The sequence below is a fragment of the Serinus canaria genome, chromosome 9, assembly GCF_022539315.1.
Source record: "Serinus canaria isolate serCan28SL12 chromosome 9, serCan2020, whole genome shotgun sequence".
NCBI lineage: Eukaryota > Metazoa > Chordata > Aves > Passeriformes > Fringillidae > Serinus > Serinus canaria.
In genome coordinates, this window is record NC_066323.1 from 5,631,812 (window position 1) to 5,649,388 (window position 17,577).

The window sequence follows — 17,577 nt, forward strand, 5'->3', positions numbered from 1 at the left end:
GTGTTTCTTAGTTTTTTTCCATGTTCATGGGTTAATACTAAATAACAGTTTGAAAGTTTCAGTGTCCTTTTTTACCTGAGGGTTGGTGGAAGTGCTGATAATCAGCTAACTGTGCCTTGTGCTCTCTGATGTCAGTGGGTACCCTAATTTCATGGGCACGGAAAAGGAGGAGATTGCTGAGTGTGGCAGAAAAAACTGAACAAGAGAGGTGCAGCTATTAACGAGATGGGTCTGTAATCTGAGTGCTTAGCAGATCTAATTTGTCAGAACAATGTTAGAACAATTCATATTAAGATCTTGGCACTGAAAAGGTGGATTTAGGGAGGATTGCTGTGAAAGCCAGGCTGATCTGAAGCATTCAAAGAAAGAGAAATCTCTAAGCTTCCCAGTGGCAAAGAACTAAAACATTCAGTAGTGTGATGCAGTACAAAACTTGGTGGTATCTTAAGTGACATTTGCACACCTTGTAATTTCAATATACTAATGTTTGTAATATCAAGTATTAAAATGGAGGAGTGTGTGCTTGTGTGGCAGAAAAGGGATTTTCCCACCTGACCAGAAGTCAGATAAAACTCCCTTTTTATCAAATGCATACTCAGAAAAGTATGTGCTATTTTTAAATAAATTTTATCAGTGTTGCTCAGCACAGTGTTTCATGGTAACCAGTCAATTCAGTGATTAACCAGCTTGAAAATACTTTTGTGTCCACTGCCTGCTCACCAGAGCCCCCTCATAAGACTGGGGTCATGCAGTTCTGAAAGCTGGAATGGCAGACCCCCAACAGGGGATGCCACTGGAGCCACTTACCCAGGACCATGAAATAATCTCATGTTGATTTTTACTCTGTCAGACACCAAAGTCATGAAAGGCACACCAGAAGTGACATAATTGGTTTTATGGTGAGTTGTCAGTGCTGACAGATAACTCTTGAGAAAATTATTAGGGAACCTGATTATTCTACACTCCAATTATGGAATTGCATAAAGTAGAACTACTCTAATGCAATTAACTTCTAAACATTAAACAAAACAGCAAGAGGGAGGAGTGTTTCCATTTCTAAAGGAAACAAGGGGGTTTTATGTGACATACTATGGTATTTCTATTTTTAAAAAAAATAAACTCTTCCAAGGAGATGACAGGCAGGTTCTCTTCCTGAAGCAAACAGAAGGAAAAGCATGCAAATGTAATGAAGAGACTGCTGGACTGTTGGTAAATGAAATTCACATTTTGACCACTCATAAGGTGCAGCACAAGAATGTTGACTTGTGGCATTTTCTAACAGGATCATACTGGTCTGTTCCTTTGAAGCATGGAAGGGATCTCTATTCCCATTTACCTCTGTTTAGTTACATTAATTTTCTAGTATAGAGAACATTCTTTCAAATTGGCAACGCAGTGATGTCCATAACTTTGGTAGTTTCTTTCTCTGTAATCTTTCTAAAAATGAAAATCTGTGGTTTGGTGCATGCTACCTCTGCCAAGTATTTTAATCTTCCTGCATGGTGTCTGCAAATGAGCCTGGTTTTGGTTGGTTGGTTGGTTTTTTTGGAGTGTTTGTTTGTTTTTGTTGGGTTTTTTTTTGCATGCCAAGATAGCACAACGTATCTAAATTAACATGAAGATCTCAGACTCTTAAAATCCCAAAGACTTTAGGGATTTTGCCTATTTTGAATCAGTAGAATAGTACTGTGAGCAGAATGTCTGTGTGACAGTTTTATCAGAGGCATTTCTGACAGCATATTATTTGTGGTGTAGATATTTCAACAGAGTACATTCACATTCCTGTATTATTCCTACTGTATTGTGCCCTTTTGGGAATCAGATCATTTTTGAAAAGGTTGTGCCTGGGCATGCCAATAGCTTCTGCATCGAGGCATCTCTACATCTGTACATTCCATTGAGGTATTTTCTGTTTTCATTTAGAAATTGCCTCCGTGTAGAGACAAAGGATTTGGCAGAATCGTTTGAGCAGCAGAGACACAATATTACTCCAGTCATAGTTACAGCACCCAAAGTGTTAAAGAGTTTGTTTGGTGAGTGCAGAACTCATCTCATTGAGCAAACAGAAGTCTGATGCATCTGAAAGGATCTCACATCCTAGAAAACCCTTTGTCCTTGCAAGGCCCAGGCAGATCTATGGCAGCCTTCCCCACGTAACTGTGTGGAGAGCAGTCTGGAAATTTCTCCTGTATCCTCTGATTTCCATCATGAAAATGTGGCACTTTTGGTGTCCATTTTCACAGGTAATTTCTCCAGTTAGCTTCCTTCAGTGATGTATTCTGTTCAATGTAATTTTTAAAATTCCTCTCTTCAGTTGCATGTGCCAGACTTTGCCATCACCTCTCAGTCTCTTCATCGAAGGCACAAGTTCTGCACAGACCAGCAGAACTCTCATATCTCTTTGGAGGGGAATTACATTGTGATTTTGTTCTTTCAAAATGGATTTTTCAAGCCCCCAGTCAACAAGCAGGAATATGGACTGAGGTGGTGACAGATGCTGGATGAGGTTAAAAAAGCAGGACAGGTCTCAATGGGTGAAATGAAGACCAAGGTGGGGCCTGATCAATATCCAGATTTCACAGTCTATTCTTGTTACTGAACTTCTGCATGTGGAGTTTGACCTTGTTGTGAATCTATCAGCAATGTCTGGGGTGCCATTTGTGTGCCCTGTCACACACGAAAATGTGGGTTTGGGGCTGAGAAAGCTGGCAGCAATTCATGGTTTTTTCAGAGCTCTCAACTGCCCCGAGGTGATGGAGGAGCATAGGTGCAGTGTCATGTGCCAGCTGCTCTAGTCACTCCCTAAGTTAAATAATTTGCATTTTTTTTTCATCACCAACATCTTATATTCTGGCTCTGAGAATCTTACTGGTATTTATGGTTTGATGGCATTGATGTTCAAAGCATTTATGGCATTGATGGTTTGATGTTCAAGGCACAACTCTGTTGCCTGTGGTGACACTGTGAATACAAACAAAACCCAAACTTTGTGTTTTCCTGCAAAGCAGCACAGGCACCCATATTTCACAGGAATGGTTTGATTTAGCACATATTCTCTTAAGTGAGACTCTTGGTTTTACCTTTAGCCTTTGTGCATGAAAGGACATATAATCCAGTTCAAGCAGAGGGTAAATACAAACCTGCTGAAAACTCCCTCCTACCAATGTGTGTTTTATTCTGTGGCTCTTGACAGCAGCAATAAAAACAAGAGCAATTCTGGTGATATAGCCTGGTACAGTAACTTTGTAATTGTAACTAGTAATTAATTCTGTTAATTGTGGTGAATAGGAAAGGAGCAACATTCAAAAGGGAAAAAAAACAACAGCTGTCTGGGGATTTTCTCAGCATTAGATATGAGAGAAGTGATTTTCTGCTATAGACATGAGGTTTTCTGACAGACAGTCACACAGAGTTTGGCCAGACAGCATATTCTCTATCTGCTCCAGCCTAGTTAGGGGAGATATGCTTGGAATTTTTCAGTAGTTCTTTGTTCCTAAAAGGAAGTTGCCTCAAGGACTCTTGCACTTTATACTTGAACTCTGATGGAAAAAGACTAAGTAATAAAAATAAGCTGAAACTACAGAACCCCTGGTAAAAATTTGATGAACCAGCTGTACCATCCAACACAGCCCCACTTGGTTAAGTCAGGTATTAAAAAACAGCTCCATTCCCCTACCCTCTGAAATTTTCCATATCTTTTCTGCTGATATGCTAATATGCTTCCTTCAAAATGGAAGAATTATTACAGGACAGAACTAATTACATTTCCTCCTGTGACAAATATTCATGAGGTTGTGGGAAGATTTCAAGGCTCTGTTATTACAAGATTGTTTCTGAGCCTTTTTTTTTTTTTTTTTTTTTTTTTTGAGTCACTGGAATGTAATGCTTTCAGCTTAGAGAACTCTGACAATTATGAAGATATCAGAACAACCAGGAGCTGTGGTTTCAATGAATAAGAGCAAAATCAACAAAAACTACAGCAGCCAGTAGTAGCATGGCATGTGTAGAAACCATCCCCATGGATTGTCTGTGAACATTCTTACCTGTTCAGTTCTCTGACTGAAAACAGAAAATTATTTCTACATTCCTTAAGTATTTTTGATATTGCAATAAGACTGTATGTTTTTAAAAAGTTATCATTGGCTTCTGTCAAAATGTTTCTTAATCAGATTGCTCTTCAAAACCATTAGTTCCTGAAGTCCTCTTTTAGTCCTAAATTGTACTTGGCTACTCTCAAGATTTGTCTGCAAATGTCAGTAAAAGGAAAAGAAAATCATTGCATCATTTTTCAAACTAGAGTTGGAATTTAAGTGAAGGAAGCAAATGTGTCAGCTCTGTCTGATCCAATCAAACCACAGGATAAACACATAAGCTGATACATAATGTATCATCCTAAATCTTAATGTAGAAAGCCAAGATTGATGCTGTTTGTGCATCTCATGGAACACCCTTTTTACTGCAAATTACAGCAATCTGAATAAGCAAAAGAAGATAGGTAGGAGGGAGAGGAAGCATTGTTTAATCCCTATTTTAGATATGAGAAAATAAAATACCATGAGTCAGAAGTGGTACTTACAGTAACTGAGTAACTGCTTCATTTCCTCACCTGAATACAGAATGAACTTGTAAAATCTGATTTGTTTGGCACTGTAGACAGAGACTGGAACATTTCAAAGCTGGAGCTAGATTTCTGAAGGGGCAACACAACAAAGATTTGGGATTTGCTGAAATTTCAGCTGCTGGCTGTGACCAGCTGAACATTTTTCCTTCTCTGTGCTGAGGCCATGTGAGTGCCTGTGTTAGTGGGACTTACCTGCCTCAGAAAGAAGTTACATTTCCCACAGCAATTCCTTCCTTTGCCTTCCTTTTGTTTTAGTTTAGATCTGACTCAGCTCTATCTGCATTGGTGACAGGCTCTCAGCCAAGATGTCTGTGACAGGTGTCTTATTTTTTTGGAGAGGTTTTGTCTGCTGGTTGATGATCATGACTGTACAAAGAAGTTACTTCATATTTATTGCACAAGTCAAAAGATTGTGTTCAATTTGCCCAATAGTGGTTTTTTACTGTATAATGAGAAAAATCTATTCTACATCCTTTGCTTTTATTTCAAAAATATAAGTTGCTGTGAGGGATGCCAAACAATTGGACAAGTGCATGCATTTTTTAAGGAAAGTCAATACATATGTTTATAGAATCATGTAATAATTTGATTTGTATTCAACCACTGAAATCCAGAAGTTTAAATCTGAACAAACCTAAAAAAACAACTCTGAAGCTTGCTTCTCTAATAGTTAGGAATATGCCTGGGGCTGTTTAAATATTCCCCTGTTTCCCACCCCGTTGTTCACACACTTAGTTACTGAATTTATCAGACTCTAATTTTATTAATCCATTCTCTAGCACCAGTTCTACTGTAGGGCATTTGTTATTGGCACACATGTGTTGAATTGGTGGCTTTACAAGGAAGATGAATTTTTCTTTAAAGAAGATGCCAACATTCTAGAGGAATAGTTCCTTTGGGTACTCTAAAAGTGCCTTGTCTGTTGTAGCAGCTCTCTGTAGGAGCTCTTTTCTGTCTACAGATCTTTTGACAAAGCTGTCAAATCAGACAGTTCTTTCCCCAGTGCATTCCTCTTAAAACATGAAGTTTTTACTAACAATAATGTAGTAACTACTTTTTTCTTTTTTTTTTTTTTTTTTTAATGTAGTGTATTCCAATTTACACTTGAGTGAATATGAGGTAAAGTCAGTGGAACTTTAATGTATGCTCAAGTGACAAGGAATGGAAATAGCTGCCTCTGTACTAAGAGTTAATTAGCTGGTTTTGCAACCAACTTGCAGAAAGACCTGGGGAAATACAGCTGCTAAAGTGGATGTTTCTTTGTTTGTTTTAGTTTTAGACCATAGCCATAACTTCCTCTGGGTACAGTTGTACAGTGTATTCTAGACATTTTTTTTATATTGTTTCATTACATAGCTATGATCATATTGCAGATGCTGAAGTTTACAGACACTGAAGTTTGCTTCATGAGCTCAGTCCTGAATTCAAAACCAAATCAAGACTTTGGGTTGTCTTAAGGAATTTTAAAATGACAGATTTCCTTAGCAGACTTAGCCCTGCCCATTGGGGTTTTAATCTTGTCTTTAAATGTGGACACCTATTTTGGCACCAAAGTGATGGCTGAACTTTTCTGCAGCCATGCTCTTGATGCTGAGCATTTCTTGGGATTGGAGCCACCCAGAGGGGAGAGGATAAGACCAAAATTAAACATCAAGACAATGCCTAAGAGCTGTGAGTTCTGGGAAAAAGCTCCTAAGAACCAACAACATGTCCTGAGCTGAGCCATGGGATGCCTAAAGGAACCCAAAGGTATAAAGTAAGCACCAAGTACTGTCTGCCCTTATTTAAGTTTTGCCCTTAAATCCTGGTCAAGAGCCAAAAGAAACAGCTGAAACTTCAATGTGCACCACCATGGAGTTCTCCACTTGCATTTTACATTTTGTGACACTAAGAGGAGTGGCTGGGCCTGTTTCAAATCCCTGCCCTTTGATGCCTTCATTGCAGATGTGCTGTGAAAATCTGATCCCAGTGGCAGATAATCTTAAAATTCTCATTCTGAATGGTTTTTAACTGGTTGTATATGACAAACCTGATGTTTTCTGAGTGATAACAATCTTCGAGATGTTTTTGTAACATAATCCTGTGCATGAAATTGTACTCTGCCCTTGTCCTTTATTTTCTCCTATTCTGTCTCCTAATATGTTGGTGTGCAGGCACTTCAACTGGGTATAACTGAAAAGCACAATTAAATGTTTTTAAATAGATCTCCTGAAATGAAAGATTGCAAAATTAGCATGAAGGCTGTCTTTTCAAATACAGTTGGAAAGCATGAAGAAATTTTGTCAAGTGTAGAAGTTGTAAGACAAAATTAGTGTATGCTTAAAACATTTATGATGAGTCAAAAAACAACGTAAATGAAGTTATTATAAAATCCCAGCAAGAACATCTTGTTTGTAGAGCTGTTTTTGTTATGAGTGTACTCAATAAGAGAGTATTGCCAGTTTGCTGAGACACTCAAGTATTAAAGCTGCCATCATTACACCAATTAATGTTAGTTTCAGAACAGTTGATGAGCCCTAAATCAGAATTGCAAAATTAGAAGTGTCTTTCAGAGAATTGTGGCTGAAGACCCTGTATCAGAAAGAGTGGAGATGGTTAAACTATGTTTTCTTATTTCAGTAGGGACAAGGAAAGAGATCATCCTGCAGCAACATCAGGGTTTGGTTTTCAATCTGTTCAACACCCTTGAGAAGAGAAAGGCTCTGCTGGGCAGCAGGGAATGATCTGTCTCCCTGTTTCCCCTTTGTGAGCCCGAAACCAGGTTTCTGTTTGCTGGGAAAGCACTTCCCTCTCTGCCCCAGACCATAGGTGTGAACAGCACTGAAAGAATTTAGCATGTCCTGTAGAAAAGCAGCCCCCAGGTTCCTGAGTCCATCCCTGCTGCAGGTCACTGTGGGGCCTTGAGGCTTCCAGAGTCCCAGCAGGAAGATATTCCCGCCTGGATAACAAGGAGGGCACAGGCAAATAGACTCAGACTCCTCCTGCCCAGGGTCAGTTTGGCCTTCAGGACTCACATGCTCAAGGACGATCCCATTTTCCATTTGAGTCCAACAGAATAGATTCAAGCCTTAAATCTCATTAAGATTCAAATCTTAATGAGATTTAATAACCAACAGGAGTGACCACTCCACCCTCCAGCAGTTCCTTGGGCCAGGGGCTGGGTTTTGCCTCTAGCAAACTAACCATAAAACCAAAGCAGTATAAAAGATACACCTTCCTACAGTGGAAATGGTATTTCTGTTTCATAAGCAGAGATCAAATGCTGGCTCTGAAGCTATTTTTTATTTTAATACCTTCTTGTAAAACTAATGGCTAGGAGTTTCATGAATTGCAGCCTAATTCCAACCATGCACATATAATATTGATTTTAAAAGGTACAGCATCTGGATCATCTATTGAAATAATTTTAGTTCAAAATTTAAACTATTCAATATTACAAAGTACTGCATTTCGACCTAAAGTGTTTCATGACAAGAATCCAGCAGCCAATAAATGAAAAACAACATTTCAGAAGGGTAGAAGGTAAGAAAGATGGAAGTTGCTCTGGGGTAATGGAATAGTATATTCTAGTATGCTGCAGCCTTTTCCTCATCTAAAAGTGATATGACTGTGGAAATAGAGAGAGTTTTTTTCAAAATTAGGTTATCAATAAAACTGTATGTCCTGAATGGTGCTTACTTTGAGAAGTCATTCATAAAAATAATAGATTTTTCTTAGTTATGTGATAATTCTTCAGTCTCAGAGAGTGCTTGTCTTTTCCTTAGATGAAAGAATAGCCCATTTATTTTGCTGCTGAGATATATCAGTAATAGGTGTACATGGATATTGCATAATATTCTGAGACAGTGCCAAAGTTCTACTTAATCTGTTCTAAATTAGGCAGAATAAGATAAGCAGTTAAATAATCTCCCTGTAGCTACAGTCAGATGTGATCCATCCACACTTGGGTGCTAACTTCTTTAGAACAATCAAACTCTGAATGGGTAACACTTATTTTCTTGTGACAAAACAGTTCTAATTCCCAAATGACCAAATAAATAGCAACACATTTGCACCTAACTGAGTTTTTTTTTAATTTATTCAAACCAGTTAATTGGAAAAGTTATTCTTCTGCTGGCTTATTTGAGCTGTGTATGCATACAGACTTCATGAAATTGAAATACTTGGGAAAAGATAATTCTAAAGATTATCTACTCAGTGATATTTTCTGTATTTTTCTAAGAGATGTTAAATGTAACACAAGTTTGTTCTTTATTAATTTAGAGAGTACTGACAGTTGTAGGCTCTGGCAAACTGGCAGACTTTTAATCACAGCTTTGCGGAACATCCAAAGCAACAAAAAATTCAGTCTTCTTCTCAATTAGCTTATTTTTGCAACGTATCATGATTACAAGGGGTGTATTGCTATTTTTTAAAATAACAGCTTTAAAAACAAAGGTGAATATGGTGTAATTTTTATTTTTTTTCATTTCCTAGTTAAGGTGTTTACTTGAGGTGCCATTTTGAGGAATCTATTTTTAATAACTTTGTGTCATCTGACGAGGTGCCAGAATTTCTTATCATTCAGATTTCACTTTTTTAAACTTCTGATTAGTGCCCTCTGGCAGGTAAATGCACCTGACATAACCAGAGGAGCCCAAGAATTCAATTACAGTGCTGGTTCTGTGTGCTTCAGTGAAGTTCATTCTGGTTTCACCCAGTACAGGAGCCAGTGGTTGACATGAAGGGTTCATGTAGAAATTGTTTGTCAGTCTTTGAGCTGCTCATGAAGTGTTTGAGCCTGTAAGTGCAGGTGCACTCCTGGATTTTCAGGTACAAACTGAGAGGCAGCAGCTGCAGATCCAACTCTTTATATTTCAGAACAAAATGTGTAGTTTGGGCTTTGTGAATGCCAGACCTGTTGGGAATTCAATTATAAGCCCTATTCTGGATCCTTGGTAATCCCCCAGCTCTGTGCAGTGCTTGAGACAGGAATTCAGTCCCAAGGCTTGAAAGGATGCAGAGGAGCACTCTGCAGACAAAAGGCTAAATACTTAGATTTATGCAGCTGAAAAGCTTGATTAGACTCAGTGGAATAAGTGCTCTGCTACAGAAGTTTGAAGTGTCATTAAAAAGCAAAATTTATTGAATCAACATGGGGGGAAAAGTTCCTTTTACTTGTCTTTATTTTCACTTCAGCTAAGGACAACATTCCCTTGTGTGGGCAGGGCTTGGGGCTCAGCACACTATGCCCTTTCATTTTTGGGTACTGCTCTCTCATGAGATGATTTTGGCAAAAGAGTTTTTAATAGAAAGCCTGTTTGTAATATAAGGAATTATATAAATAGTGTTAAAGTATAACAATTTATATAAGTACCTAAAGAAAATGCAGCAACTCTCACTGCTACAAATCTTGGTTTTAATATAATTTATTGACCTTACCATGGAGGAACATTTCTGAAATTTAAGTTGTCAGTTCAACTTTTTCCCTGCTTTTTACAGGTGTCTCAGGAAGAGTAAACAATTCTTAAAATAAGAACTACTTTCTTCCACCTGTCGTTGCTACATCACTTCTGATTCCCTACCCCTTCCCTTCCTGTCACCTGTCTCCCATCAAATCCTGAGCTGAATGCCAGCTTTTAACACCTGCTGTTGGAACTGGATTTTCAAAAGGCTTTGAATCTGATGTAATAATTAAGATTATCAGATGTCTCCATCAGGTGAAGGTTGCTGGGTCTGTGGCTCCCCAGTTCCCCTGAGCCAATCTGGATCCTGGAGTGAGCAGGGTGAGGTTTCATCTGACTGAAGAGGAACCATTGGGCTTGCTGTTGGTTTTGCTGGAGGCTTTGTTTTGTTTTCAGCTCTCAGATGTGATTTGCCATTCCAGCTTTGGTGCCTGTGGGAAGATGAGAGTGAGAAGTGCATGTGGAGTGTGGCACAGGGGCTATTCCAGCCACAGCAGAATTCCTGGTAGGCTTTGAAATTTGACCTGAAAGGGTGTTAAAGTTGGCCTGAGGAGGATTTGTTCCTTTGCATGCCAGTTCCATGGCAAGTTGAATCTTAGATCTGCTTAAAATGCATGCCTTAAATTTAATAGTCCTTTCTGCATATGTTGTTGGTGTTATTCCAATAGAATTGTAGAAGAATCATGGCTAAACATGCCATGTAATGAAAAATTGCTGGTTTTGCACCCAAAAAACCCAAACCAGCAACTGAGGTGCTTTGTGGTTGGAGTATGATTTATTTTGAACTTTGAAGGAGAGCATGAGAAACAGATTACAAAGCCTTTTGTGAAACTCATTATTACATCTGGACTTGAAGAACTCACTGTAGAAATTCTGATTGGAATTTATAGAACATGATTAAGAGTTAATGTGTAAGGGCTGGGTGTGTAATTTTAAATTCTGATGCTGATGTCTGAGCCCCAAAACTGCGATTTAGAAATAAATATATTGCTTGTACTGGCAAAGTGCAGAGGAAAAATCAAAAACTAATCAAAACTTTATTTAGGTTTTATTGGTAAGATTTACATATGTGCTATGGTTTGTATAAATCTGTTGTGGGGTTTGTAAATAGACTTTCAGATTAGTAAATCCATTTGGACAATATCTGCTGAAAACCTAAGGGATATGCATTACTTGGCATTTAGGGAAGAATGTGCTTTGGGGAAATTCCTAAAAATGCTTTCCTGTTTTAGCTCTGGCAACCTTTATGGTGAGTTATTGAAAACTGAGCTCTGTGAAAGCAGATTTGCATCTCCCACTTTTATTAGGGAACCACTGGTTTTATTTACCACTAATAAACTGGTTTCATAATGCAGCTTTAGTGTTGCTCAGTAGCTAAAGAAAAATTAGTTCCTGTGCTGTATGTTTAAGAAAGCTCCTTTTCAGAGTTAAATCAAACCCAAATCTAGTCAGGCTCGACTTGCAGCGTGCTTTGCTCTTTAGTTACTCAGACTCCAGTCTTTTTGTTGTGTACTTTTCAATTTTTGCAAACTGTGTGACTTGCCACAAGCTGTAGTTAAATAATCACAGTTTATCTGATTGGGGAATTACATTAATAAATGAAGGCAAATTAGTATAATTTTTTTTCAGTGGAAAGCTGTTTGTTCAAGGGCTTGGGGTTTGGTTAGAAAGGCACCACCAGATCATTTCTTTGTACCTGATAACCTGGCTATAGAAAGAGATTGCATTTAATTTTTGCTTTCCCATTCTGGGTATTCAAGACAAGGACTGTCACCAGGACAAAGCTGGTGGAAGGGCTGGAACACAGGTCCTGTGAGGAGCAGCTGAGAGCTTTGGGGTTGTCCTGTTGGGAGAAAAGGAGGCTGGAGGGCAGGCTCCATTGACAGGACTGAGGGAATGCTGCTGATCCGAGCCAGGCCAGGTTAGACTGGATATCAGAAAGCATTTCTTTGCCAGCAGGGTGGTCAGACATTGGAGCAGGCTTTTTAGAGGGTGCTCACTCCCCCAAGCCTGGGGTGTTTAAAAGGTTTCTGTGCAATGCCCTCAACAGCTTTCTGCCACCTGGTCAGCCTTGGGTTGGCCAGGCAGTAAGACAGAAGGATCCTTGCAGGTCCTTCCCAGCTGAAACAATTCCATGGATGCCTTCTGCCAGGCTTTTTCTTTAACACTGTTCCCAAGCCTGGAAAGGTTTGGCAGTGAGTTTGACACCAGCTCTGTGAAGTCTCAGGGTTTATAATCTGGTTACCCAGCACGTTTTTAATAATTGACTCTGGGAATTCACCTGTTCCAAACATCAGCACCAAGAAGATTATACAAAGCAAAAGGATTGAATTCTTAGTGAGAAAAACATTTTGTCCATCTGCTTCATCACTAGCTTTTATTTAAGATGGCAGCAAATTGAAAGGCAATTAGTGTGCCATGCCATGTCAGAGGTCACATGGCATGAGGTGAAAGCACCTTGCTGCAAAATTCCTGGAATTTCTGCATTCCTCTTCAGCTGCTTCATGGGAAGTTTTCCACAACTTCCTTCTGGAAGAAGGAGCCCTGATCCTGCAGCAATGCTGTGCCCTCAATCAACACTTTTATCCTGGCATAAAAACTAATAATTCATGCAGTATTAACAGTAGCCATTCCTAACAGCTCTACTGTAATATAAAAAGTGCACCATGATAATGAATAAAAGATTATAAAATTAAATGGGCACATTAAGACAGGTATGTGTGGTGGAATGGAAGATCTGATATGAGAAGCTGTTTAACAACTCCTGCAAATACAATAAAAGCAGAGCTGCATGAAAGAACCTGAGTAACAGGACTGTGTCTTTACTATATGGCTGGAAAGGAAGGATTAAATTTGAATTTAAATTAACACAGCCTGCAGAATAGCCTCAGTTAAATCATGAGAATTTTGGAATCAATAATTTTCACATGGCCAAGAAATGCTTTAAGATTGAATATCTGGTCTCCCTGGTCAGTTCAAATTTGAATGCTATTTATATTTTGTGAAACTGTGATCCTAGAAAAAGTACTTCTCAGCTAGGAAAAGAGCCCATAATGAGAAATACGTGATGGAATCATTGACTGAACCCCTCCTTACAGCACAGTTTGATTCTGGGGTAATTGCAAGGTGAGGTTGGGCCTTTACATAAATATCATCTTTTTTTAAAGTGATGAAGAAAATGGGCTCACAGAAAGATTCTGTCTCGACTGACATGAGCAATATTCTTCTGAACTTGGAGTTCCAGCCAGTGCATTGCTTTTGATTGACATATCTAAGGGAAATGTTCAGCTTTTTTCTTCCTTTTTTCTTGAGATAAACTGAACAAACTTGAAGCTGACAGGATCTCATATGAGATCCTAATGAGGCAAAGAGAATGAAACATTTCTTTTTATGCTGAAGTGCCAAAACTGTAATGACATTGTATCACGGTTTTCCAAAAAATACAAAGATAAAAAATCTTGCTTGTAACTCAGTAGATATTTTGCATAATGTAGTGGACTGAATGCTGAATGTTCAGGAAACGAGTTAATCAGAACTCTTCTGTCTCATCTCTTTTTTCTTTTTTCCACATGAGGTTGGGAAACTTCTCTTGTGTTCCCTTTCTCTTGCAGGAAGAAAATCTCTGTCCACAGTAAAATATCACAAGAGAGGGGAGAACTAATTATTTGACAATATGGAACTATTTCTAATTGTGTTCTATCTAAGTAACAATTTTTTTTCCAGATAAAGTAAGCTGTAGATATTTTTTCAAGCGTTTATCTAAACCAGCCTATCTCAGAAACTCTGTGTTCTAAATGCTTCATGTATATCACTTCATTTTAAAATGAGCATGATCCTAAATTGAACTTATTTGCTGTTCCAAACAGCACTACTGTATCAATGAAACCCACATTAAAAAATAGCTAAATGTGAAAAAAACTAAGTAGTCCAAATATGAAGAAGATTTTACTAAAGTATCAAATTTTCTAAATAAAAAAAATTAGGAATTTCACTGGTATTTTATCCAGTAACATGGTCCTGGGTTAGGGATTATTTTGCTACACAGTAAGAAACTATTAAACAAACCTAGGGGCCATGCAGCTGGGTGGGTTTTTGTTTTTTGCTCTTTTATTAGGTGTTGTCAAAAAGCATTTTTTAAAGTCTTGTAGCCTCTTTCTTCAATATTTTATTATGTTAATTGTGTTTTTTTCATTGTGTTTGATTTGCTGCTTGTGCTTTCTTTGCCTTAGTTACTATTAGGGTTTACATCTAAATTAATGATAATTATGAGCATATATTAAATAAGAAACTTGCATTGAATCAGGAATGAATACATCCTTAGTGAATCACTCAGAAAAGCTGTGACATATGCTGCTGAAATATGTTTCATTTAATTAAAAACCCTCAAGTTTTGTACATTTCTGCTTGAATTGCTTTACTGATGTAGATCATAGAAGTAGAGCTGGTCTTATGGGAATACTGTAGGAACAACAAAAAACTATTTCTTTGCCTTAAAATACACCCTTTACTTGTCATGACTTTCTAGTATCTCATTGAAAGGTATTTATATTTTCATGCCTTTTATCTTATTTAAGAAAAGGGGATTTCAGTGGAACATCTTAGAGCTTTAAAGCTTTTACAAGGAAAGAGCATAATTGGCCAAATTAACACTGTCAGAGTCCTCACTGCAGAGCAGCATCAGTCTGCAAACCTTGGTAGTGATCATTGGCTGGATACACACCCTAAACACACCAGGCAAGGCAGTTCACTATTAGACATGAATTAGACTGAAATCACTGCACTTACTGCTGGAAACTGAATCTCCAGATTCATGTTTGAGGAATCTGCACAGCACTTTGGGTTTTACAACCTGGTTGTGCTGCTGTCTTTTTTGTATGCTTGCCTACAGCACCTCATACCAGCTGTAAATGTCTGTGACACTGAAAAGCATCTCCTCTGTCAGGCCAGGAGTTGGGCTAAGGGTGCCTGGTAAGCAGAACTCTCCAGGAGCTGCTGATGAGCATTTTCCATATTCTTATTCTCCTTTATTTCTTCCTACTTTCATACTGGCAGCTGTAATCAGTTAAAGGTATATAAATTGCTTTCAGAGGATTGAAATACATAATCCCTTGCATGATCATGTTTGTCTTCAGTGTATTGTTTGCAGGTTGTGTTCCAGACCCTCAGTCTCACCTTAATTTTTAGCAGCAGCTTCAAAGGGACATAACACATAGAGAACCCTCCTCCAGAACAGCCCTACACTGTGAAAGATTGTTTTAACTGAATTTCCTTGTAAACAGCTTCAGCTGGAAATTGAATTTCTCTGTAAACAGTTTAAGGTGTAAGTTTGCTTTTGCCTTTTTTCTTTTATTCTATATTTTTTTTATTTGGGATATGTTGTCCACAGTCTTTCTCAGGCACTCCATGCATTCCTCTTGGAGGCTGTTGGCAGTGTATTAACCTGAGGAGAGCTTTACTTTAGAGCTCAGCTTTTTCTCCATCAGAGCACAGGTCTTGTGTGTCAGTCATAGGAGAAATATGGAAGCAGTCATGAAAAATTGGGAAGCGAACAGGAAGAAATACAGTCACTTGATTTACAGGCTGACACTTGTCATTTTCATGAGGAGGCAAAGAAAACAGTGAATTTCAAAAGGTGTAAGAGTTGAAGAGAGTACTTTTTAAAAATTTCTATTCCCTAAATTTTCATAGAAACTATAGTAAACATGTTCTTGTTGTTAAGCTAACTATTTCTACCAACTTCTGAGTTTTATTTGGACATGTGAAGCAATACAGCCTTTTTGGAGGGAAGCTAACCAGTGTTTTTCCAAGGTGATTTTGAGTCCTTATTCACTGAAATCTTTCTTAATTAGAAGAAGAAAAAAAATATGGTGACCATTTATTCTTCTCATTCTTTGCATGAGCATTTCAGAGCTACTTGAACTTAAGCTAAGTAACTCATTAGTAAATTCTGTGAACTTCTGATTTTTTGGATGTATGTTATTTCTGTATTTTCTGAAAAACAGAACAAATCATTGGTGAGTATATATACTGCAGTTTCCTCTGATCTATAATGGTGTTGCTTGGACTATTTTTACCATAATTTCCTTAGTTGAAGTGGACTTTCAAGCTTCCATTCTTGTATGACTAGGCAGGTAACAAAATTATTGAAGTGTGACTTTGAGAATGAGCAGCTAATAACTTTAAATTTACTGTCTGCTCCGATAATTGAAGTTTTCAAAGAATCTCAAAAGGAATCTTGCTTTTAGTGTCCATGTAAGGCAATACTTGAGATGATCTTGAGCCATGTGGTTTTAATAGGAAGATTTTTACTGTCAAAAAAGAAGCTCTTTCTCACTTTCAGTTTGGTTGGTTTAGTCCACTGATTTGTATTGCTTTTCTGGCCAGGCTTAGTGGTTTTAATTCACAGAAAGTAATGAAGAAAAAAAATGCAAAACACATCCTTTACACTGCTAAACAACCACAGTAATATGTTTAGAAAATGTATTGAGCTGCCTAATCCAAAGCTCATGGAAACTGAATGCAGATTGAGAGCAGTGGGGTTTAATTAGGCTTGGCTGAGGTTTTTTTAACCCTTGTGAGTTAAATAAGATGACTTTTCCTGAGAAGCAGATAGTGAGGGAAGGGCTGACAATTCCAGAGCTGAGAGCCAAGGTTGCCTGGTGTCCACTCACATCTTTGAACCAATAATTGCTTTTGAAAGGTTATTTCTAAGCTCAGCATCCACTTTCAGAGGGACTGGTGGCACTGGCAGATAAGCAGTGTGAGATCTTGCTGTCTCCATCCCTTTTAATTACCAGCTTTATTTAGTACCTGCCAGCTAACCTGGGGTGGGCAAACACATTCTCCAGTTAACATCCCCAGCAATACAAGAGGATTCTTTTCACTGGACTAAAACCCAAAATTAGTTCTAGATTTTGTGGAGGTTTTTTTTTCAAGTCAGGTTTCAGTCACACTGAGCAGTAAGACACAAGACTGTGGTAAGAGCTCTGCTGACCTGACCTTCAGTGTTTAGAATAATGCTTGTAGGTAGTGCAGATGGCTACACATAGGTTTTTTATTTGCATTAGTCTAGACAGACTTTGTGACATGCTGCTGACTTTCTTTCCCCTCAAATGTGAGCTCAGAATGAAAATAAAATACCATGGATGAGATGCTGTGAACCATTATGATAACTCATGCTAATTGAAGTTAGATTTCAGGATTTATGAATTATCTCTGCTCATTAGATTAAGCTAAAGAACTTTGAGGTCACTTGGTCCATTTGTGCTGGTACAATATACTCACTTTCTTTCTTCCTAGGTTGTATTTAACTACACAGAGAAAAGTCTTGTGCTGCTTTATTTGATGTACTGTTCCACAATCCAAAATGACTTCTCACAAAGTTTTTCCCTTCTCTTGTTCAATTGAAATAGTTTTCCCTTAATTACATCACTTTTGGTTGTTTCTTTTAATTTTGACTTGGAGACATGAATTTCCTGTAACTACTGTTCTTTTACTGAATTTCTTCAGTAA

General features: G+C 38.1%; 1 protein-coding gene across 7 annotated transcripts in view; it reads left to right on the forward strand.

Moving 5' to 3' along the window:
- The window catches only part of NAALADL2 (N-acetylated alpha-linked acidic dipeptidase like 2), a 400,239-nt gene that overhangs the window by 342,347 nt on the left and 40,315 nt on the right, over positions 1-17,577 (forward strand). The gene's annotated exons all lie outside the window — the stretch shown is intronic.